The following is a 24,444-nucleotide window of genomic DNA, read 5'->3' on the forward strand; positions in this document are numbered from 1 at the left end:
AACCTTCACATATAATAGAGTAGTTCACTCTTTAGAGAAAGTTCTAGAGAAAACTATAAAAACACACTTGCTTTAAATGATTTGTAGTTCTGGAATTTATCATGATTTTTCATATGCGAGTCTTAACAGTGAAAAATTAAGGTATATGATATAACTTTCTTTAAACATTCACGTGTATCTCTTCTATTCAAAAGTATTTTCTTTACTAGTATTGCATAGGACCCAGATGGATCTATATGTTGATATGACCATTCTCAATTTTAACCTTCATGTGTGGAAACATTTAGAAAAATTCATATAACATGGTACGTTAAACAAGAAATAATATGAAAATAGTAAACATCAGAATTTTGCATTTTCCAATTGCAGCCAGAAATGTGTATTAGAAAACTCAGCATAGTATAGAAGCCTTTTTTTCTTTTTTGTTTTTTTGTTTTTTTTTTTTTTTTTACTATCCTGAGCAAACAGAAACTAGAATTATAACAATATAATTTAACCCTGGGTTAGAATCCTCAGGTGCAAAGCACACAGTATCACTTGAATCTTAATTGCTCTTTCTTCATAACAGAAATCTCTGTAGATTATTTTGTACTCTGAAATTGTACTCTGAAATATTAGGAAAATGAATCTTATCACATCAGGAAAGGCTTAGGCAAACTGAAAGTGACTTGTTCAGACATTCAAGGATCTCAGTGGAAAGAGAACCCAAAGACAAACTTGTTAATACCCTCCTTCATTTCTCTAGACCCTATTTTATAGCATAGAAAGTCCCTTTTCAGAGGGAGATAGCCCATAATCAATAATGAATACCCCAAAGATAAAAATCGTAATTTAGACTATGATTGAACACACAGAGGAGAACCAATTATTGATTATTTCCAATGATAGACAAGATATTTGTAAGGCTATTTCAAAATTGTATTTAGTACAGTCTTGAAGTTATTTTTTTTAATCTTCATGATCTCATTTTAAAAGATTGATCTTCACAAATACGATTTGTTAAGATTATTCCAAGTTCTTAACTCTCTCAGATGTTGTCTTCACGCATAATTAATCACGTTACTTTGCGCACAGGACCTAGAGTGGCTGTGTTGGTAATGAAATTAGTAGTAGACTCCCCAGAACTCACTTTATTCACCTCTCCCATTATTATGTAGTTTCTATCCCCAGTAAGTAATTTTCCTTACTATTCAGAGTACCGCACTTCCTGCCTCCAGATCTTACACATTTTTTGCTCCTTCTTCCTGAAAATAGTAATACACACTTTGGATTTCATATTTTAAGAGTGCATTTGAAAACATTATTTTATTTCATATCTTCTTCTTTTTTTATTCGGGAAAAAAACCCCAAAAAACAAAAAAGTTTTCCAACCACACACAGGAATGGTATGGGTAGGGGGAGGTGTCCATCCAGCCCTGGCTCCCTGCCCATGTGGTTTTGGCAGCAATAAGGGGTGTAGGGTAATATATATAAAATAAAATGGTGTTTGTGTGTGTGTGGGAAGGAGATGGGTGCAAAAGCAGTGGGGAGTGGTGGGGGAAGGGACAGACGAGGTCAGTTCTGGGAATTCTGCAGGTGGGAGGCCATTTCATAACATTTCTTGTTGACCATACCACCGTGGACACCTTCTTTGCCCATCAGCAGGACTAGCATCTTGTCAGTCACGGTGACAGTGATGTTGAAGGTGGGGGCTCCGCCTGTGCTCTTGGTACGAAGATCCATGGTGAATTCCCCGTCCTGCAGCAGTGAGTCCCTGATCACAGAACATTTCTGGCCGCCAAGCGTTAGCCCATTCAAAAAGAAACTTGACCTGTCTTTGCCAACCAGGACACCAGCCTCAGCAGGTGTGATGTTAACGAAGGTTTTCCCGGGGACGGCCCAGACGGGGGGCGAGGCCTTATAGCCCAGGATGGCGCGTCCTGGCAGGTCCGTCCTCTATTAGGTTGTCGCTGTAGGCGTCTACCCGGCCTTCGCTCTGCTACTGGGGCTGCTTGCGGGGCTGCTGCTTGGGCCGCGGGCGGGGGAAGGCGGAGAGCTTGGGGCACGCGCTGCCGTCAGGACTGCGGCTCTGCTAGCTGTCTATTTCCTATCTTCTTGCTGCCCTCCAATTCATCCATCAGAGACACACCGACCTTCACAAAGGCTAGGTACTCCAGCCACACTGTATGTTGATATGCCCAAAGAACATCTTCCGCTTTCCCATGCCTGCACCTTAGCTCACTCTTTTCTGCTGAAGCATACAGTGATACTTTCCTCCTTCCATTCTCTCCCTGTTCTCTTCACGTTCAGTACATGCTTTGAGGCCAGAAAGAAACGTGACTTCCTGTGTAAAAATTTTCCTGAGAAGGGCAGCCGTAAGGGATTGCTACTCCCTCCTCAAAACTATCTTCGGTTTTACACTTTTAACAGGAATGGCGCCTTGATACATATTCACATACGTTGCAACATCTCTTTGTAGATGTTCGGTTCCTTGAGAATAGAAGCCATATTACTTTCGCTGTATTTCAGGGTATCTACATTCTTCTGCGTATAGTCAGATTATAAATGCTTGTGAGAATTTGGTGAATGAACACAGACATTTGACAGAAATGTCTTTACCCTGTAGATATCTGGGTTGAGAAATGGGATCCTGGCTACACAGCCTCTGGCTGTTTTTCAGAACATGACTGCATACCTTTTAACTCACTGTCATCTTCCTGCTTTTCAGATGCCCGGTATCCTGCTGTTCTTGAGTGGGCAGAATAAAAGAGGCTTGGGGAGGTTAGGGAACTTCATCCTTGCGTAGAAACAGAATGAAGTTCATGGAAATATAATTGTTTTGGTCATTATTTTCCCTTTGCTTCTCTCATGTCCAGTGCCACAGAGTATATTTCCTTGTCCTTCCAGATATACAAAAAACACTTGATTAAAAAAAAAAAAAGGACACTATGATACAATTGAAACTATTTTCTATTACTTTAAGGGAAAAAGTATTACTTAAAAATCTATCACAGCACACAGTTTTATAGACATTATTTTTCAAGGCTAGGCTATAACACAGTTATGACCATGGTAATGGTTGGTAACACGGCTCATTCAGTTATCTAAGTAGATTTTTTCTTGTGTTTGTGTGTGTGTGTATGTGTATGTGTGTGTATGTGTCACTTTCTCTGAAAGGAAGCTGAATGTCTTTACCTGAGTGGATTAAAATGTAGCATAGACATGGTTTATGTGCTTGGCTATGCATTAGAATTACCTTGAAAGCTTATTAAAATACAGACTCTAAGGGCACTCTAAGAGCTCCTGATTCAGTAGCTGTGAGCGTGTTTGGTTTGTAGTTTTTTAAATGCCCATCCCCCATATGATCCAGATGCGGGCAGTTTATGAACCAGTGTTTAGTAGATTCCTTCTGCATCTGTATAGGTGAGATTGTGCGTTGGTGAATTATCTGAGGTTCTTACCAGACTTATGCCCTAAAGCAAGACCAAAATCTTACTTCCTTTACAAAACTTTATTTCTTTATTTTTCTGTTTGCCATTCTTCCTAAAAATAAAATTGATGAGGGACCATCTGTGTTCAAAAGAGCATGCCATTAACTTAACGTGGCTCCTGCTCTCTAGTTGAGTATATAAGAACCACACAAATTAAAAAGCAAAATTATTACAATGTCATATGTTCTGGAATAGATAGGTACAAAGTCATTTGGCAAAAACATGATAAAGTAATATATTCTGTCAAGGTGAACGAGATTTCATATAACAATAATTGTAAGAAGAATAAGAATAGCAAACACGCATGGTACTATAATTGTAAGTCATTTTTATGTATTAACTCATTTAATCTTGAGAACAATCCTGAGATAGGTATTGCCATTATCCTCATGTTAAATGTGAGGAACAGGGTGCAAAATGAGGTCATGAACTTGTCCCAGATCTCAGTCTTGAATGGTGAGCAAGGACTCATAGCCAAACGGTCTTGATTCAGAAACTTTTCTCTTAAATCAAAAGAATTTACAGAGGAGACAACATTTTAGCAGGTAGTACAGGGAAGGAAAAATCATTTCACAAAAAGAAAGAAAGGGAAATGTGAAAAGAAGCTACGGATGTTGTTAGCAGGGCAGTCTCCCAGAGTTAGTCTGCAGAGTGGACATGTAATGGGTATATACAGTAACAGTCTCTCAATTTATTTTCTCTCCCTGTTCTCCTTGGTTGCTCCTCTAGCCAACAAGTTTCATGGTTTGATTCATCATGAACTTGCAATATTATTCTGGACACAGCATGAATCACTGATGCAGTCATTCCTGGGTACCTTTGGAATTCTTTCATGATCTTTAGAGATTAGAAGAAAAACTTTCAGTAATACTAGTGATTATTAGCAAAGTGCACATCTTATTAGAATAGTTTAATAATGTGTATTTATGAGCAACTCGGGTCGACCCAAAAGGCTGTATTAAATCTTAAATGGCAGGATGTAGTTCCAGGATCAGAATAATTTTACAGTTTACTGTTTGGGAGGCTAAAACAAGAGTCAGCTTATTAAGTTTTGGATGACAGCAAGTTGGACACAGATGATAGAATCTTGGATACCATGAGATTAGAATTCAAATTGACTGAAAAATTAGAGTAATATTCAGCTTTATAGTAGATGAATAGAACCAATTCAGAGTGTACTTTGGATATAAGATAAACAAAAAGATTGAAAGTGACCAAGTAAGAGTACTATTTTGGAAAGAAATCTGAGATTCAAAAACTAGCTAAGGGCCTTTTTTACTTTGTTTATATTAATTCAGCAGGTCTGTATTTTTGTTTGTAATGAACAATGCCGTAATTTGATTTACATATTTGATGATTTGTGAAATGCATTTGAGACCTATCTGGGATTACCTCATATCAGCAAATCAGTTTCTACAATAAAGCTATACAGATAACTTCATTGGTGCCATTCTTACTAATCAGCAGTATGTTTTCTTAGGAGTTAGGTAATAGTACAAATAATTTTTGAAATCATTTATCATCATTATGCTGAAGAAAATTTGTGAGGGGTATAGGAAACCCATTCTTAAAGAGCAGATTTTAACTTTTAATGTCAACTTTGGACAGCTTGCTTTGCTAGAATTAGTTTGGCAAATGATTCATATGATACTTCCATCACTGAAATCTGCAGTATATCCTACTCAATGTGGTTACTTAAATAGTGAAGTCCTCTGCAATCAGAGAACTCCCACTGAACTAGTGATTATCTGTATGATACATTCTAATGTACTGAGCAAATGTGTAAAGGTCTTGTGGATTGATTGTTCATTTTACTAACTTCTTAAACGGAATGAGGAGAAAAATTGCACAGTGCTCTATTCATTGTACAAAATTTGCTTTTTGATAAAACCAGAATGTCTTAGAAGAATGTGGAATTTAGAAAAGTAATTTTCATTACATTTTGGAAAAGATATTCTTATTTGGGAAAACTTCTTTGAAATCAGAGAATCTAATTCTTTGAACCTAATTCTCTAAACAAGTTGTAATTTACAGGCATTTTAGAATACATCAAAGACTGTGATCATTAGGTTTCTTTAAAAATCAAGTTAAAAAAATGAATAAAAAGAAGTATTGGTTAACATGATGTAACACGACAAGATTTAACAATTAGTTCAAGTATTTCTTCCAGATTGTCATTTTACTTGCCTCATACTTGAGCACTGCTTTTGCAATGAAGATTTAAAAACTTTCAGTGGATAAATGCTACCTGTGTGAAAATTTAGATCATTTACTTTGGAAAAATATGAAATTTATTATATAATTCTGACCGATTTAAAATATCAAATGGCAGAATTGACATTTGATAACTAAAACGTCATTTACAATAAAATATTGTTTTATATATGCTCCTCTCTGTGATAATATGACTGTCAATTAAAAATACCTATAAGAGCTAATACCGTAGACCCCAGGATCACCTTGCTTAATCATGACTGTAGCATGAATGGTAGTATTCATGCTGAGACTCTATGGGCTTTTCCACAAGTGGAGCTGGAAAAGTAATTTAGGTAATTTTCATAAATATGAAATTGATGATTTAATGACCACATATGGACTTGTAAACCCCAAGTTCCTTCAATGAGGAATTTGATTTTGCATTGTGCTTGAGAAGAGAGACAGATGGAGCGGATAGATTAAAGCAGAATTCTGCTCGGATTCTTCTTTGACTTTTTTTTTGAGTAGACGTGTAAACAGCATGGTGACAGCAATACACACAACCAAGTGATTTTATGTGATAATTCCCTTATTCTGTTTTCTGTCACCCTAATTATAACCTTCACCTTAAGAAGCGGAATTGTGAGAAGCAAAACTTTATTAAAATGCCACAGGATTAGACTATTTGAGTTTCATTTTCCTCAAATAAATACAGCTGAATGGAGACATGAGAGTTCTGTCATTCAAAAGTCTCCGATCATCCATAGGTGTTCTCAAGACTTCCTTTTTAAGACCCTTAAGATTTTTATGCCAGTTGCTATATTTTACATCATAATGATAGCTAGTGGTGGAAGGTAACATGGTGTTTTCTCAGTACTAACAGTAACCCTGTATTTAAAGCTCTTTGTATGGGCCAGGCATTTTCCTAAAAACTTTACATGTTCTAACTTATTTAATGCTTACAGCATTGTCAGTCAGGTACTGTTCTTATCATTACAGTGAGGCAAGTGAGGCACAGAGAGGTTAAGTAACTTGCCCAAGGACACACAATAGAAGGAGAAGCCAGTATTCTAAGTCAGGCAGTGTTTCTCCATTGTCTGGAAACTACTGATTGTGCTCTGGATAACACTGGTTAAAATTATGGGTCCACATCCTTTGAAATTAAAGCTTTCCCCAATGCTTTGTGAATTCACATTAATGTCCCTTTAAAAAAATGCTCACTTTTGCTTGTTTGTGAGTATACAGTGACTTATCCATACCACATCAACCATGACTCTTAACATGTATTTCCACAAGAGGAAATCCCCAGTTTATAGCAAAGGGCTTGTTATGATAAAGGAAGGGTCTAAACTTAAGTTTAGCAAAGCCAGCCACTTCAAATGTAACATAAACATTCACATTCTCAGAATGTTTTTTAGCTCCTTCACTCCAAGAAAATGCCCAGTGCCTACTTCCCTACTTAGTTTCTAGCGTTGTAATATCATCCTGGTTTTCTCTGTCCTTCCCTCTTGGGAGTAAAATGATTTTTCTTGTCTCAAGCAAAGCAGCCTCTTCCCAATCTTTCCCTTCGTGGTCTCTGTTGTTGCCTTGCCCTTTGCCTCAATTTCTCTAACTTGGGGATGTTTTCCCAGCAAGCACTTCACATCTTTAGAGGACTCTGGGAATAGCAGTCAGGATGATTCTATTTTAAACAATTTTCTCTCCACTTAGTATTTATTTATTTATAAAGCACTATGTTTTATAACATTGCTTCTCATGCTCCCGTCTTTCCCATGAAGTAGCTTTTATCTAGAGATGTGGAAACTAAGTTCCAAGAAAATTAATTTGCTTGTCCAAGGTTTCAAAGCCATTAAGTCCAACAGTGTACGTCCCAGCTCCGATTCCAAAGTCCAGACTCTTTCCAATGGTGTCTTCTCATTTAAGTCATGAATACTCTTAAATTTGTTATATAACCATAGTATTTTGTAATCAGATGCTTTACATGCATACAGGTTCCATTTTCCTCTGAAGAAGATTAACTTCGTAGCTGTTTGTAAAAATGGCATAGATGGACATTTTACCTACTTTAATATAATAATTGAGCCCTTACAGTTCTCAGTACCATTTTTAAAGTTACAGAATAGAAGTATGACAAAAAGGATGATCTTTTTTATTTTGTTAGAAATATAGAGCTCAGAAATATAAAAGTAAATATACATGACACAGTTAATTTAGTTGCTGAATCACTTCCTTTTCTGAATCTCAAAAGGCACTAAGAACGGGAATGCCATCATTTTATTAAGAAATAAACATTAGAAGAATATATTGTGAGCATATTGGTAAATATTTATTTTTAATAGCTACAATAGTAAGTGATAAACATAGTGGGTTGTGACCAAAGATCAAATCAATCTCCTAATGCAACTTGAGAATTTCTGAATGTATGAATTTGTGCATGGAGTCAAATGTAAACTCTCCCTAGATAATTAGGAATAGAAGGTTATAACTTTTGCCATTGGGAAGATCATCATTCTCTAGATATTCAATAAACTCTATGCCCTGTGACACTGATGATTCAGAAAGCAAGTCTATGTCCTCTAGGTGTTATTCATTTTTAACACTAAGAGGGCACATATGTCATTTGTAAAATGTGACTATTTGATACTTAGATTTTTGCTTGATCTTTCATTTTTATAGTAGGCATTTTTTCCTGATGCTCTTATTTTAAAAATATCTGTGATAATAAAATAACATTTTGTAATATGTTTAGTTTTCTAACAATAAAGTTCCCTTTTGAAATATAAACAATCCATAATTTATAACTATATTTTAGTGATACATCACATAAATACCCACTAACATAAAAATTTAGACCCTGATTAAGCCAGTAGGTATTTTGAATATTTGTTATTTCATTTCCATTCAAACTATACTTATGGCTAGTTTATAGTAAATTTAATCCATAAAATAATTACTTTTGTGAACTTTTTGTCTTCTTAGGTCTTTTATTCTACAATATAATTCTCTTGCTAAGTCAGTTCCTTGCTAATTAAGTTCTTCTTAATGCAATCCTCAAAAACATACTCTCTTTCAAAATCATAAGACAGCAATCATTTAAAATCAAAACTAGGAGTTATCTGGGTTAAAATTGCTATTAATTATTATGAAGAGTAATTGTCTTGACCAAGATTTGAATTTCTTCTGTCTGTCTTAGAGTAAATAACTACATGAGACTATCTATTTTAGAAGTCACATTTACATTTTTAAAAATTATCTTATTTTTTACTTTTTATTGAAGTATAGTCATTTTACAATGTAATGTTAGTCTCTGGTGTACAGCATGGTGATTCAGTTATACACACACACACACACACACACACACACACATATATATGTATATTCTTTTTCATTATAGGTTACAAGATATTGGATACAGTTCTCTGTGCTATGCAGTAAGAACTTGTTGTTTATTTTATATATAGTATTTTGTATCTGCCAGTCCCAAACTCCTAATTTATCCTTTCCCTCATTCTTTCTCCTTTGGTAACCATAAATTTGTTTTCTATATCTGTGAGTCTGTTTCTGTTTTGTAAATAAGTTCATTGCATCATTTTTTTAGATTCCACATATAAGTGATATATAGTATTTGTCTTTCTTCATCTGGCTTACTTAGTATGATAATCTCTGGATCCATCCATGTTGCTGCAACATTCTTTTCTATGGCTGAGTAGTAGTATATTGTGTGTGTGTGTATCACAGCTTCTTTATCCAGTCATCTGTCGATCAACATTTAGGTTGTTTTCACATCTTGGCTATTATAAATAGTGCTGCTGTGAACGCTGGTGTGCATGTATCATGTAGAAATGACCAATTCTAAAAAAGAGATAATAATTACTAATCAAGATAGACTATCCATCAGAAGTTAATGAGAACTGTTTAGTAAAAAAAATTTATATATATTTAGATGCCCATTGATGTTGAGCATATAGCTAATATGTAAATTTCTAAATGACAAATATATAGGAATAGTCTTAGCTTCTTAACTATATATTTTCCTTATTTTTTAGCTATTTTAACTATTTCTTTTCAAAGAAATAATTGCTTAACACAGGGTATGTTGCTAGGGGGATTTTGGTGAAGAATTTATTTTATAAAGTTGATTATTTCATGAAGTGAGAAGAAATTTTAAATATATTAAAATTGATTGTCATTTTTAAGAAATATAAATACTAACAAGATATTTTTCAAATATAGTACCAATGCAAAACTCATATTTAAATAAAATAGTTTGATTTACATCTTAAATACAACAATCATAAACTAACTTTATTATAAAAAACACCATGAACTTATCCCATTTAATCCAGCTCTGATGAGAAATGAAGGACAGTGTGATATGAATAATAATTTACAGTCACTTGAATCAGGGCAGTCCTGAGTTCAAATAAAGTTCTGCATTTACTCATGAGGAAATCTTTAATATGTTACTTCTCTGGTCCTTGGTTTATTCATCTATAAATAGTAATAGACATTTCCACAGGGCTGCTGTGAGAATTACATGAGAAAGTATATACGTGGCACCTGGCAATTACAATAACCCTGAATAGGTAATTTTACCATACATAATTTCTCAAGATATTTTTAGATTGTCTTAAGCAAAGACCATATATTTTCTTTTTTAATCATTTTTATGAATATTTTCTAAAATGTATTACAAATTTGTTAGGTAAGCAAAATATATTAAAATATCGTTTAAATTTCTTGACAGAATCATTACCAAGAGTATTTTTGATTCTGTATTTTTTGCTCATAAGCAAGAATAGAATAGAGAATTCTTAAAAACAATGAAAAATGCCCTTTCTGTTTAAATTGTAAGCAATGGCTTTCTCAACATAGATTCTGGTCTGAAGGTCTCTGCTAATATCTCTTGCATATGTTTAAAAGAATAGACATTCACTTATGCAATGCACATCTGTTCGATTTCTGCTGTCTGATTGAGAAACACAGGGCAGTAAGATTCAGCTTTGTAATCAGGTCTTAATGTTCAGATGTCTTCATTCACTCTCTTATGCCAAGCTATTAGGAAAACTACTGGAAAACATCCCCAAATAAATTTAAATGCATAGTTTTTAAAACCAATGGAAAAATTATAGCCTGTAGTTAAATCATTGTGTTAATTATAATTAATAATTATAATAATCGTTCATGTCTTTGCATGATACTGTTTACTTAACAAATCTTAGATATATTATGTTAAACCTACAAACAATTTTAGATGAAAATAAATTATCAAGTATATTTCAAATGTGCTTTTGAGTTGTTGTCTCTGTCTTTCTCTGTATCTCCATGTTTCTCTGTCTCTTGTCTCTTTTTCTCTCTCTCCCTCTCTCAAGTATTAGAAATGACATCATTTTGTAGGCAACAGAATGAGATCTGTAAAATGAAACGTCTTTTAGTTCAGATTGTAGAACACTACCTATATAACCTTGGGCAAGTTGCAAGCTACTTAGTTGTGTAAGCTTGAATTTATTCATACGTTAATAAAATAACAACAACAACAACATCTACCTTACTGGGAAGTTATGAGAATTACATAAAATGTTACATATAAAGAAAAAATAATTCACTATATTTGTATTTCTGTATCCCTGCATGGTGTTCTTCCTGCAGATAGTCAAGGTACTTCATCAGAGAGAATTTTCCTGACCCGATTTTAAATCGTATCCTCCACTTTCCCACCTGCCTTCATTACCTCTCACACAACTTGGCCATACATTAGGAAGAGTGGTCAATAAATTTGACATCTTTCCTAACCAAGTTCCTTTATGGGGTCAGTCCTACTGTGATATAGTTCATGAGATAAATGTTATTAAAAAAGAACCTCCTTTTCAAAACTTAGACAGAAAATGTTGGCTGCATGCATCAACGAAGCCCTGAGTTCTTTGGAGATGGAAAGTTCAGTAGTCAATTTGGTATGCTTAAGCGTGCAACAGTCCTCTAATTTTTGTCAAAAATATTTTTAATTAAAGCAATTGTCATGCAGCTGTAATGTTGTCATTTATCAGCATAATGAATTTAAGCTGAAGGCCACTCTTACTGTGAGAATGAACTGATTGACTGGAGGGTGTACATTGATAATAATTAGTCTGAAAAGTGCAGTGGTGCAAGTCAATGTCTTGGTGCTGAGAATTTCCTTGGGGAACGTAAACCATAACAAAGCTGTCAAGCTGCTGAGAGATGGAGATATTGCTGATTTGTGTTTCTAATTTATTCTCTGATACTTTCAACTTATATGCTGAATACATCAGAAATGAAAAAAGATATCTCACTTAATAAGCTGTATTAAAGCCTTAATTGGTAAGCTAATCATGAAATTTTTTAGAAGAGTGGGAGAGTAGTGTCAGAATTATTGTAATGTTATTTTGGTAATGTTTAGCAAATATCCACCACTTAATATTTAATGTTATAATTTGTGTGCAGGTAATTTTATTTCAATTTTTTGCATTTTAAAGGAAGACGATGTTATAAAGTAGGTAGGACCTTTATTTGACTAATGAAATTGTTGTCATTTTTACAGACACCTGTACAGCATGTTTCAGGAATGCATTAGGTAGAAGAAAACTCTGTCATTAATCGTAGTTTTTTCCAGTTGTCAGGTGTAATAATTTACTATTGAAAAAGTTCATTTCTAATAGGATTTTCAAAACTCTCTTTCCTGGGTTATACTTTAAATTTTTCAGGAAACCAGTAACAGTATTTTGTGCAAAGCATAGTTTTTGGACCTCAGTTTATTTATCTTTATTTCTTAAGAGGTTGGAAATCTGTTCCAGTTATTTATTGCTGCATGACACAGTACCTGAAGCTTTGTGGAGTAATACAGAAATGCTCATCGAATTTCTGTGTCATGAATTTGGACAAGATAAAGCAGGATGACTTGTCTTTGCTCCATGGTCTCTGGAGAGTCTGCAGGGGGTGGTGTAGATAGCTGGGAACAAGAATTATCTGCCCACTATCCAACAGAGTAGCTACTATTTATATCTAAATTTACATTAATTAAATATAATGAATAATTTAGCTCTTCAGTCACACTAGCTTTATTTTAAGTGTTCAGTAGCTACCTGTGGCTAGTGGCTGTTCTGTTGGCAAGAATGTATATATAGAACATTTCCATCACAGAATCACAGAATGTTATCTTGGAAAGAACTAATCTAGAGGCATCTTTACTCACATGTTTAACACGTGGCCTGTGATGACTCAAAGGTGGGGAACAGCTGAGATTGTTGACTAAAGTGTATAAATGAGACATATTTGGGGTTCCTGCAGTGTAGAAGCTGAGTCCTGAGGAGCTTCTCAAGTGCACGCACTTGAACACGGCTGAATGGCCTTTTAGAATTTAGCATTATAAGTCATATAGGTCATCAGGCCTTACTTCACTGGACAAATGGGAAGCCCACCTATAAGGCATGGGAATTCCTCTAAATGGGGGGAGTGTCAAAGATTCTGAGGCTATTGTTTTGAGCCGCCACAGACTAAATCTTTGCGTTACAAATAGTGCCTTGGAAGCTAGCTATTTATGGACATGATGGGAAAGGTCTCAGTGATCCCATAAAGAAGACTTTGTTTAAACAAAATTTAACACTTCATGATTTTTATGGTACTTGTTCTGGTGTTTAGATTAATTTCTAATGTGGCATTGTATGCCATGGTTACCAACTGTATTTTATCAAAGCATATTTTAGTAAGTTAACACTTATTTGTATCTGGTAACAAGGTTGTGCAGAAGGAAAATTTGGAAAATGCTGGACTGAGTTTTCTTCAATATCTAGAATCCTGTGATTTTTATTATAGTGCCTCTGTTTCCTGAAAAGCCCATCTTGTACATAAACTTTTCTGTTATTTGAATCCTACTTTATTAAACTGGGTAGAGTAGTGAATTTCTTCTTAAGAAAATTATTTTTGCCAATAGTAAGATTTATTTTATTTTTTTCTGAGATTTAATAGGGAACTACAAGTAACTATTGAGAGCTCTTTCATGTTTAAAACAGTGTGAGTTTATTAATAAAATCAAACTGTAGACAGTTAAAGTGACTATTAATGTTAACATGGGAATTGTACTCAAGGTAAAGCTATGTACACAAAATGACTTCAGTAAAAATATAGTCAAATGAATGTTAGGTACAAAGCAATAGGTAGATGGAAATTGCATGAAGAATTCATAAAAGCAGGTTCTCCTTTAGAGCAAGGGAATGTAGGTAACTGTCATCAGTGTTATTTCTATTTGTTTAACCAGAGAAATAATGTATTACAATTATAGACATGATAGACTAATGATGAACTCTTCACTATCTCAAAAGTAATTGCTCAGATGGTTTTTAAACTTTAAAATTGAAGATCATTTGTTACATTCATGCACTATGTGTCAGCATTAATATAATTATAGCAAAGTAAAGTTTAGGGTTGCTAATATTGTAGCCATATGCAAGATCCTTTTCATGTCATTTATGCACATGCCTATTGCTAATACATTGATGGTGTTCAGAGTAAGACTGATATGTAATAAAGCATATATTATATATGAGCAGAGAAATTTCTAAATAGTTTAATTTCCTTAAATATAAAGTATCAACTAGTATTTTCTTCCCATAGAATCCATTAATATAACCCGGGATAGGATTTCTTAAATTAATTTCAATTTACAAAGGAGGTATTTACAAAATGCCAAGATTGTCTTAATCCTCTAAAGTGAACCCAGTCTGTTTTACACTATCACTATATATTAGGAATTGGATATAAAACATTGTATAATATGGTAATTAAAATAAACATCAGTTTTATTAAGAACAGAGAAGGTTAAAACCATGCCCATAATTGCTTATTATCTATGACAAGAAGTCCAAGCTGGACAGATTCTTTTTGCTTGGAGATGATAATTTTGTGGCCTGACAACAGTGGTTATTGATTCATTCAGTAACTGCCAAGCACAGATCTGAATGCCACCCTCAAGGACATCATGCTATAAGAAGACACATACTTGGGCAACTTCACTTCAGTGTGTTGAGGGCTGTATTAGAGGTAAGCCGAGTGCTCTGTGAGTGTGAGGAAGGGGGACTTCATGTGTGGAGAAGATGAGGCTTTGCCGAGAGAGTGCCATCTCCAGCCCTGACATTTGTGCTCATGTGCATTTGTGAATTCAGGTGGTCATTCCTACTGGATTCCCTCTCTGTGGTGACTGGGACACTTGTGAAAGATTGTGGAACTCCAAGTTATTTTGCAATTATGCATTATTAGGAAATAATTATCTCTGAAAACAAACATAAGGTGAAGACTTATGTACTTTAAAAAATTTCACCAAAGTATACCATGATAGGAGCAATATGTTTAAATTCTGTATTGATCATATTTATTGCTGTTTGGAATATTTAATTATCAAAATTCTCTGTCTGTAGTATAACATAGCTGGATGCTTTCTCATAGGAAGGTGATTTAATACTTGATACTAACTAGAGATCTGATTATAAGTAGGAGTATTTTTTGTGTGCATAATGTCTATCAATGTCTTCATAATACTTAATATGAAACATTTTGTTAAGGATTTTTATACACTTTATGTTAAATTTATGTTAAATCCATGTGTATTTTTTTTTGTTGTTGGAAGAACAAAAAACAACAACAAAATGATCCTCTAAGCATATGGAAAGACTGAGTCAGTTTTGCAAATGTTTTCCAAAAATCAGCAGGACAAAAATACATCTGGCTCCATCAATACTGAATTTGCCTTTATTCACTCTAGTGAATCACACCTTACTTCCACAACATGCCCACCCTGTCTTCTGCTCCCCCATCAAGTTACCAGACAAAAATCTGAACACTTGACTGCAGTTAATAGCTTTAGAATTATTATACGTCATTGACTTTTCAACAATGTGATCACAAAGATGGAAGATTTATTCCTCTACATCAGAATTATTCTGATTTCCTTGCCTTTGGCTATGTCCATTCACCTTTAATTCCCTCCTGGACTTCCTTCTGCCCCTGACTCCACTGACATGCCTACCTCAATTGTCTTGTCTTACATAGTCTTCTCTGACCGTCCGTGATAGTACTTAGTGTCTGCCATACACCTGACCCACAGGATGGCCTCTCTTTTAAAGATTCTTTCTTGGACTTTTTTTTTTTATGGTGACTGTGTAAGTCTTATTCCCAATAAAATGTTTTAAATTTTAGGAAGTGGGAGTATTGTATATTTCTTTTTATCCAGCTCATGGCCAGCTATGTTTCTCTATCTTATATTCATTGTTTTTTTTTTTTTGTATAAATGGAAAGATTTTGAAAATTCCTATTTGATCTTTCCTAATTTTATATTTATCTCCTTCTACACAGTTTTCATATGAATACTATATTATCACCTTCCTATTTTTTTCTACCTGCTTAGAAAAGTTTATGAACAAATACGTAGAATGTAAATGATAATTAAGGGTGAATATAAAGTAGTTATCTGGATTAAAAGAGTCTCTTCAGAAATTGAACATTTGTGTCCTTGGAGATTAATCTTGGCTTCAATCGTTGTTGGGTTTTTGATAAATTTGGTGTCCAGCTGCCTACCACCAAGCTTGGCTTCCTGAGATAAGTTCCAGCCAAATGTGTTAATTTGGTCCTGTCCATTTTAGGCACCTAACCTATGAGCCATCTGCCACCCTGGATATAAGTACTGAGAAGAAAATTATTTCATAACACAACCTGATAAAAAGCAAATATGGCTTCGAAAGTATTGTTTGGGGAAAACAATGTTCATTTAATAAAGCTAAAACAAAATTTAAAAAAGACTCTATGACCCTTTTGCAAAAGTCAAACATGAAGTTATTGTTTGTGGTATACAGTTTTTTTTTAACAAAATTGTTTATTCTAAAAACTAGCTTGCAGTTTTCATAATAATCTGAATTTTATTAAATATAAGAAAAAAATGAAGTTACCTACATAAAAAGAGTACTTAGGACACCAAAGAGATTATGTTTATCTGGTCTTTGCTTGTCTATATTTAGCATATTAGAAATTAAAATCGATAAATTTAAAAATATTAGCATTAGTTCACTTATAAATGAAAACCAAACCCATTGCATGTTAATATAGTAATAACATATTACTATAAATTAATACATATGAACATATATATAGTTTTAATGAGATGAGTGGCTCTGTCTTACACTTCTAACATGTTTCTTTAGTGCCTGCCTTAATGGAATACAGGTGGATTCTCATTTTGATTCTGTGTCCAATCTGTGACAATATTGTATTTGGTTGGGTACAGAAAGAAAATCTTGCCTTACCAAGTATAGAGTTCAAAGAGGATCAGTACATTTCAGTCTTTTCAGAAAATTGTGGTATTTTTCTTTTATACTCCACCAAAACTTGACAAGTGGTACTTTTGAAATGATTAATTATAGTGTAGAATCTCAAACCATATCCAGTGAACTTCTTCTGTTCTATTACATTAAAATTCATTGGTTTATCTTGCACTTCATATGTCTTTACCCTATGCTCGAGTTTGTAAGGTCATGCGTTGGTCAATTAGAAAATATTGGCTCACTGAGTTATACATTTATTTCACAATTACATTATGCAACATCAGAAAAAGAATTATTTGTGTTAATATTGCCACTATTATCATCTAAAAATACTGTATGAACTGGAAATCCCTCAAAAGTATGGTGACAGAATGAAGATGTCAGAAATTTAAGTTTTTGCTGGTATGTACCTTTGTAACAAAAGCTGTTGTCTAAAGGACAATTCTTTATTTCCAACCAAATATCTGCCAAAACCTGACTCTGCATAACCTTGATTTTGCCCATCAGTTATTCCTTTAAGTGAAAATGATGCTCCATGAAAAGTGTGACTAATTCAGCTTGCATCTCAGTCACTCAAGTACTTTTCTTGAGACAACCACTATAATTTAAAATGCAACAGAAGTACTTTTTCACACTTTGCATTTCATCTTCTAGAATACTAAAAACATGTCCTTAAGGTTTTAGTATTCTTTTCAACCCAGTGGCACACACCATGCCACTGAGTGGATTATTGCTAAAATTCCAGGGGTTTTACCCGCATTGCTTTTGCAACATATCTGCAAATGTCAACATAATGAAAAAGGCAAACACTCTCATAATTATTATGAAAATAGTTTTTGCTTATGGAATAAATGAGACTCAAGGACTCCCAAGTGTCTGTAGATCACAGTTTGAGAATACTCCACTAAAGAATAAGAATTAATTTTTCGGTTGCTGTTGGAATGTCTTCCAAAGTCTAGTTCATTCCTCTATCACCTAAACTTTATTATGTAAAAGTGAATAATGGGCTGAAATATCAAATGCAATTCAGTAAGTATTACATTTCTCTGGTTTGAGTAGTACGAGGAAATGTCTTGATACAATAATTGTTATATAATTATAGCTACCATTTACTGAGTACGTAGTATGTGTCTGACACATAGGTCTTGGTGCTATAAGTACATTGATTCCTTGCAATAATCTATCAAGTCAGTACTACCATCATCCTTCTTCTATAGATAAGGAAACTGAGGCAGAGAGATTAAGAACTTTGCATTTAACTTCAGAATCTATGCTTCCAATGTTTACTTGGAAAAATAACAGAAAAAAGAAAGGAGTTAGATAAAAAAAAGATTTCCAAATCTCTCCTGGTATTGAAGGAGTACATCTCCTCAAACTAGCCAGAAAATTTCTCTGAAATAAGTGCCTCTTTTTTTTTTTCAATCTAATTTTTATATTTTCACAAGAGAAATGGAAAGGTTAAGTTTTCAACAACTTTAGAAATGTCTATATTAATAGCGTTGTGGGGGAAGAGGTGACAAGCTACTTACACTTTTTTTGGGTTGTTTTTTCTAATGGATATTTTTAACTGATGAATCACCCATTGTTTTTAAAATTCTGGCAATATAATTTATCGAGGTAAGACAGAACATGACTGCTTAATTTTGTGTCTTGTGATCATACATATCAAATTATTTTCTAGTGGCATTGAATATAAAATAACTAGCACTTTATGAGAATATGTAAACATTTAAAATAGCCTAATTAAAGAAACACTTTAAATCATTGCATAATTGTCAAAAGAAAATAATGATACGTTCCTATTTGAAGTAAGGTTGCTCAGGAGATTGGTATATTTTCTCATTACCTAATTAAACCATGTATTTAATAGGTGATGCTCTTTAACTAATTATAATCTACTTTATTGTAATATGCCTATCATTTAAAAAATACCTATTCTTATCTTTCTGAAGGAGCCTTATCAGAAATTCTGGTCTAGATATTTAAGCCCTTCTACATAAAAATTACACGGGAAGAAAAAATATCTGCAGATTTCTGTGGAAAGCTGAAAGTTTGTAACTCTAGTTTATTATTTAGGGGAGTAAATTTAATGTAAAATAAAACAAAATTCCATTTCTGTTTAAAGTTAATACTAAAATCTTACCACAATGTAACAGAAATATGTTGACATAAAATTAAAAGTATACTTTCTCTAGTTTAACATATCCTGATATTTTGACATTTAAAATTACATAAACTAATATTTCAAGCTTATAACAGTAATTCATAGTTTGCCACCTTCTTTACATATATATGTAAAAAAATCTCCATTCCATTCTATTACTGCTAAATAGACTACATTCTTTAATGTAGAATATACTATCAGGTGACTGGATCTCTAGTTTATAGATGAAGAAGTGTAAAAATATCATGCAGAATTATTCTTACAATCAAGTGAATTATTTCCAGTTATTTATAGCTCTCTTTCTTTTGACTGGATTATTGAATCTCCATATTTTATTCCATGGTATAATCAATAAATTATTGAAAAGTATTTTTATAAAGGTGCCTGTACAGTTTTCTCTCTTAAGTACATTAAATCATTGGAATAAATATTTGTCTAAAATACATGCATATGCAAATTATTGGTTAAAACGTAATTAGCTATGTTTTCCGATAAATAAGGTGTTTTTTAATTCCAGAGATTTTAAGTTACAGTCATTCAATAAATATTTTTCAAGAGGTGACATAGACACTCAGCAAGATGGCATATCAAATCCATTATATATCATCATTTCCCCAACATCAAATTTCCCAAAGTATAAAACTAATATTTTGCTGAACTTGGACTCCACATATTTATAATATCTGTAAGATCTTGTTAAAGTCCTATATATAGTACATAAATTTAATAGAAATTAATTCTTAATAGGCATAGTTTATCAATAATTTGATTTTATGAAAATGTGTTTACTGTTTCTGATTGTTTTATCCACAAAAGCTCTTCTAAATCTGAATTCACCAGCTTTCTGTTTTTAATTTTTCTATCTCAAAAAATGACTTTGATTTTTGTTTTAATTACAAGATTAAAGACTTCCCTGTGAGAGTTCATACAGTAACCCCAGCCTCTGCTGTATGTTCTATCTCTGTCCTAGCCCCCTTTTTAGTATGAGCTCACTCTCAATGGTTCATAGCTGTAATATATGTCCAATTTTACACCTGATCCAATACATATCTTTTCATGTACTTTGAAATGGATGAGGGTATCATATATAGTCAGGAATAAGATATATCCTGAGATTGTCAAGCAGTTAAAAAAGAGACAGACTAAGAAGCAAAATTTTTTAAGTTCTTTGCACTGACAGCAAATTAAAGATGTCACTTTATAACACCAGCTGCAGTTTTATGCCCTCAGAGTGAAAATGAAGATGAAATTTGATGTCGTAAAATGTAGAATGACTTGATTCTCCTCCTTTAATGATTGTCTCAACCCCTGGCTCTTTGGTCTCTTAATTCATTGCTTATCCCTATGTACTGAAAAAAAAAAATCAACTTGTAGACTGAGAACAAAGTAAAATGTTAAGGCTAGTTCGTTGGAAGATGTAGCTGTTAAATAAGGTCAAGATTGTAAATGTAGAAAGATAGCAAGTCAAGTGAATAGCAGCATCAAATTACATAGCACTTTAACACCCCATACAAAATTGGTATCACTGGGTACTTGTGTGCAAGGAACGTTAGGGCGCTGCTATTTCTTGAATACTGTGTTCCTGTTGGTTCAGATATTTTCATAAACGTTGAAAATTAGTTGTGTTTTCTTCTCATAGTATACCACATTTTTCAGAAATAGGTTTGTGCCAAAATTCAAGTATAATCATCTGGTAACAATGTGTATTTGATGCTTTTAAAAATAGCATTTCTCATACACACTCACAAAATTGCCTGACCTTCCTCCTCCACAGAATTAATCATGCCATCTGTGCTCACATTGTGCTTAATCATATTTCTGGTATAACATTTATTACATCACATTGCATTAGAGTTAGTTGTGTGTCTCTTTGTCTTTTCCTCTAAACCATGTGCCCATGAGAACAGAGATATCTCATTCATCCCTCTATCTCCAGCTCTGGCATCATGTCTGGCACATAGTGGATGTTCACTAGGATAGTATCTGCATTGTTTTGAAAAGCAGTCAAGTAAATGAATGAAAATATTTTTTAATGAACAAAACTCACCTGTTGCACATCACTCCTGAGTACGGAAACTTTGTTAATAAAAATTACAAAGTAAAGACTATTAGAAGACTAACATGATTCAAATTCTAATTCCAGTTTAATAGAAATACAACTAGGCTTGAACCTACACTTCTAGTATTTGCTCAGTGTTATCTTCAAGGCGCCCTTTAAGTAGATGAAGATCAGATAATCGGTCCCTTATTCTGTCAGCTCATAGAGTCTTGCTATGTCAGCCCAAACTGGTGTTTTGATACCTGGAAATTCAGGTAGGTAGTGCCTGTAGAGTGAGGAGACCATCTGATACTAATATGTGGACTGGATGAGAATGAAGAAGGCATAGAAAATCAGAAGTACCTAGTCGCTGCAAGTTGAGTCTCAGTATTTTAACTCAAAATCACTTTTGGGTCACATATTAACCATGAAATTTGGTGACTTTTTTTTCCTAAAGAAAATTATTTGTTTTTCTTGTCTTTCCAAATATGATCCTGTGTCAGAAAAATTCTACATTTGCAATATAATAGTTATTCATACTCCAGACACTTAGCTTTGACTGCCATCAATACAGTTTCATATTTGCTTATTGTTTTATATTTTATTCCACAAGGGCATATAATTTTATTTGTAAGCATTGTTGTACGTCCCTACAGTTCTGACAACTTGATTTAAATCTGCCAGGGCAAGTTGTAAAAGTGAGACTAAAAGTATTTTTAGTATTTCTTCCAAATCAAAATTGGTGGCTATAACCTATTACATTTAATTCTGTCACATTTTATTCTTATTTTGAAAGTAAATGTAAGGCTCTTAATTGTTGTATATAATAGCTTTGACGTAGAAGTGAGAATCAGTGTGTGTAGGTATGTGTAAATCGTATATTTCATTGGCACTGCCTTGATTATTTTTATAAAGTTTTTTTTTTTGTTTTTGTTTTTGTCTTTGTAACCCAAACTGGAACAATACTGGAAAGAAGTCAGCATGTAATTAGCTTGGATATATGAAAAACAGATTGTATTCTTTCACATGCTGTGAACTGTGAGTGAGCCCCAGTGCTGTAAAAGATAGCAAGCATCAATGGTTTTTCCCCTTTAAAATCTCAACCCTCTTATTTTTCACACATCACTGCTTAGGGAACTGAAAAACGCAGAGGTTCAACTGATATGATGAATATTGACTGAAATGACTGGATTGGTTAGCATTTATTGGCTTATGGCTTATCTCTCGAAAGATTCTTTTATTCTTAAAATCAATTTCGATCTTGTTTGGAGCTCGTGTGCTGAGAGGGAAAAAAAAAAGAAAATGGTGAGGAAGGGTGAGGAAGGAGGAACTGATGAATTTTTTTCTCATTGACTAGGTAGTTTAGAAGATCTAAAGACCTTTGCAAGGTATCTATTGAGTGATCTTTGTGATTATAGTCAAGAAATAGATTATGTAGTCATTCACATAATTTAAGCTGTCACAAAGTTGTCACTGTGTAACTTTGTTTTATGCAGTTTTTGCCTTCTAGCGTTTTTATTCTTATGCTGACATTTCACTGTATGGTTCTTTGGTATAAGATTAAGCCAGAGTCATACTTAGACTGGGTGATTTGGTGATTATGGCCATTCCAACTTTAATTTCTCATACTTTTCTACTAAAATTAGATGTTTCATTAAGATGAATTTAATCAATTTTTAAGCATTAAATAGCTACTTAGAAAATACGTACCCTCTAAATTTAATTGACTTTTAGGTACTACCTCCATCCCTCCCACATTTTAACACCTTTGAAATAATATATCTTAAAATCCATGGACTCTTAGACTCGTGATCAGTTAGATGATAGTAATGATGTAGTTGTTCTTGCATGTGCATGTGCATGTACAAACTTGAGTCAAGCTTTTCTTATTTTTCTTGTTTCATTTGAGTTATGTGCATTGTTAGGAGTACGAGGATGAAGTTTAGTTACATTTTAAAATGTCTTCAGATATTGCACTAATATGTGAAGTAAAATTAGTACTCTGTTGTCAAAAGACATGAAAAAAGAACAACAGTTATAAATTTGATATTAGTGGGGCAAATGTTCAATCTTGGAGGAATTAATATACTTTCTCTCAAAGCTATAAGCAAGTACTTTATAAGACCTTCATTGAAGATGTGTTATTGTTACTGAAATACTTGTAATATAATTGTATGACATTTACACACAAATTAAATGAAGGCAGTAGACATTGGCAGATCCTGTGGAATAAATGAAAAATAAATTCCAAGTTTACAGAGCTGATGTTAACCATTCATATATCAAATATAACTACTGTTAAGTCATTTTATAATAACACATAGGGAGAATTTTTATCACTGGTCGTACATAAAGGAAGGGTCTGTCTTACAATTACAGGAAACAATTGGTTGAATGTTTAAAAGCTAAAATAAAATGTACTCCTTCTGAACTAATTCTTTATTGGAAAGTTAAGTTGAAAGATTAACTCAGAATAATTATCTTACACTGGTGTCAAAATTCTCAGCTGCCTTTTTAACTTCCAAATATTTGGGGTGATTTTTAATTTTGTACTTTTTATTGCATTTCTGTTTAGGTGTAAGGCAGAAGTGTCATTCATCCCACCAGCTACATTTGCTGCCCAGCAATTTCTCCAAATTTAGCAAATTATTTTCTAAGCTGGTATGATCTATTTAACCTTTCCCAGTTGTTCTTCTAGTCAACATAAAGTAGAAAAAGATAAAAGGAGATGATAAGCTGAAAACATATTTTTAAGAACAACCAAACAGAGTATTCACTTTTGTATCAGGAGTAGATTTGGCTGCAAGTGATAGAAAACCCTAAGTAACTGTTGTTTGAACAAGATAGAAACTTATTTTGGGCAATCAGTTAAAATGTGGAGATGTTTATTCAGCTCAAGAAGGAAAGAAGTGGTTGGGAAAGCCTCTCCCTCCTCTTCCCACCAATCATAGGTCTTTTGACAGCCAAGAGAGCCATGAAACATTATGGTCTCCAAAGAGAGAAGACCCTGTCTTACTTCGCTTACACTGTTTGAGATATATACAATATTAATTTGCCATCAGGGCTTAGTTATTCTGTAAGTGTCCTAATGATCATTTTGTTTAATAAATATTTATTAGTTATTCATTCTGTGTTTGGTACTTAAGTTGCCACTTTTTTGAACAGTTTCAGGATTACCATTCAAATTTAATTTAATGTGAATGGTCCTCATGGAGTTGTGCAGTGGTGTTGAAACTTTAAAACAACAACAAAAAA

The 24,444-nt window shown here is 33.4% G+C and overlaps 1 protein-coding gene and 1 pseudogene across 1 annotated transcript in view; one reads left to right on the plus strand and one right to left on the minus strand.

Annotated features, from left to right (window-relative positions):
* NEGR1 (neuronal growth regulator 1) overlaps positions 1-24,444 on the plus strand; it is a 769,326-nt gene that overhangs the window by 40,174 nt on the left and 704,708 nt on the right. The gene's annotated exons all lie outside the window — the stretch shown is intronic.
* On the minus strand, positions 1,555-2,487 carry LOC102540720 (profilin-1 pseudogene; annotated as a pseudogene).

The sequence above is a fragment of the Vicugna pacos genome, chromosome 13 (genome assembly GCF_048564905.1).
Source record: "Vicugna pacos chromosome 13, VicPac4, whole genome shotgun sequence".
Taxonomy (NCBI): Eukaryota; Metazoa; Chordata; class Mammalia; order Artiodactyla; family Camelidae; genus Vicugna; species Vicugna pacos.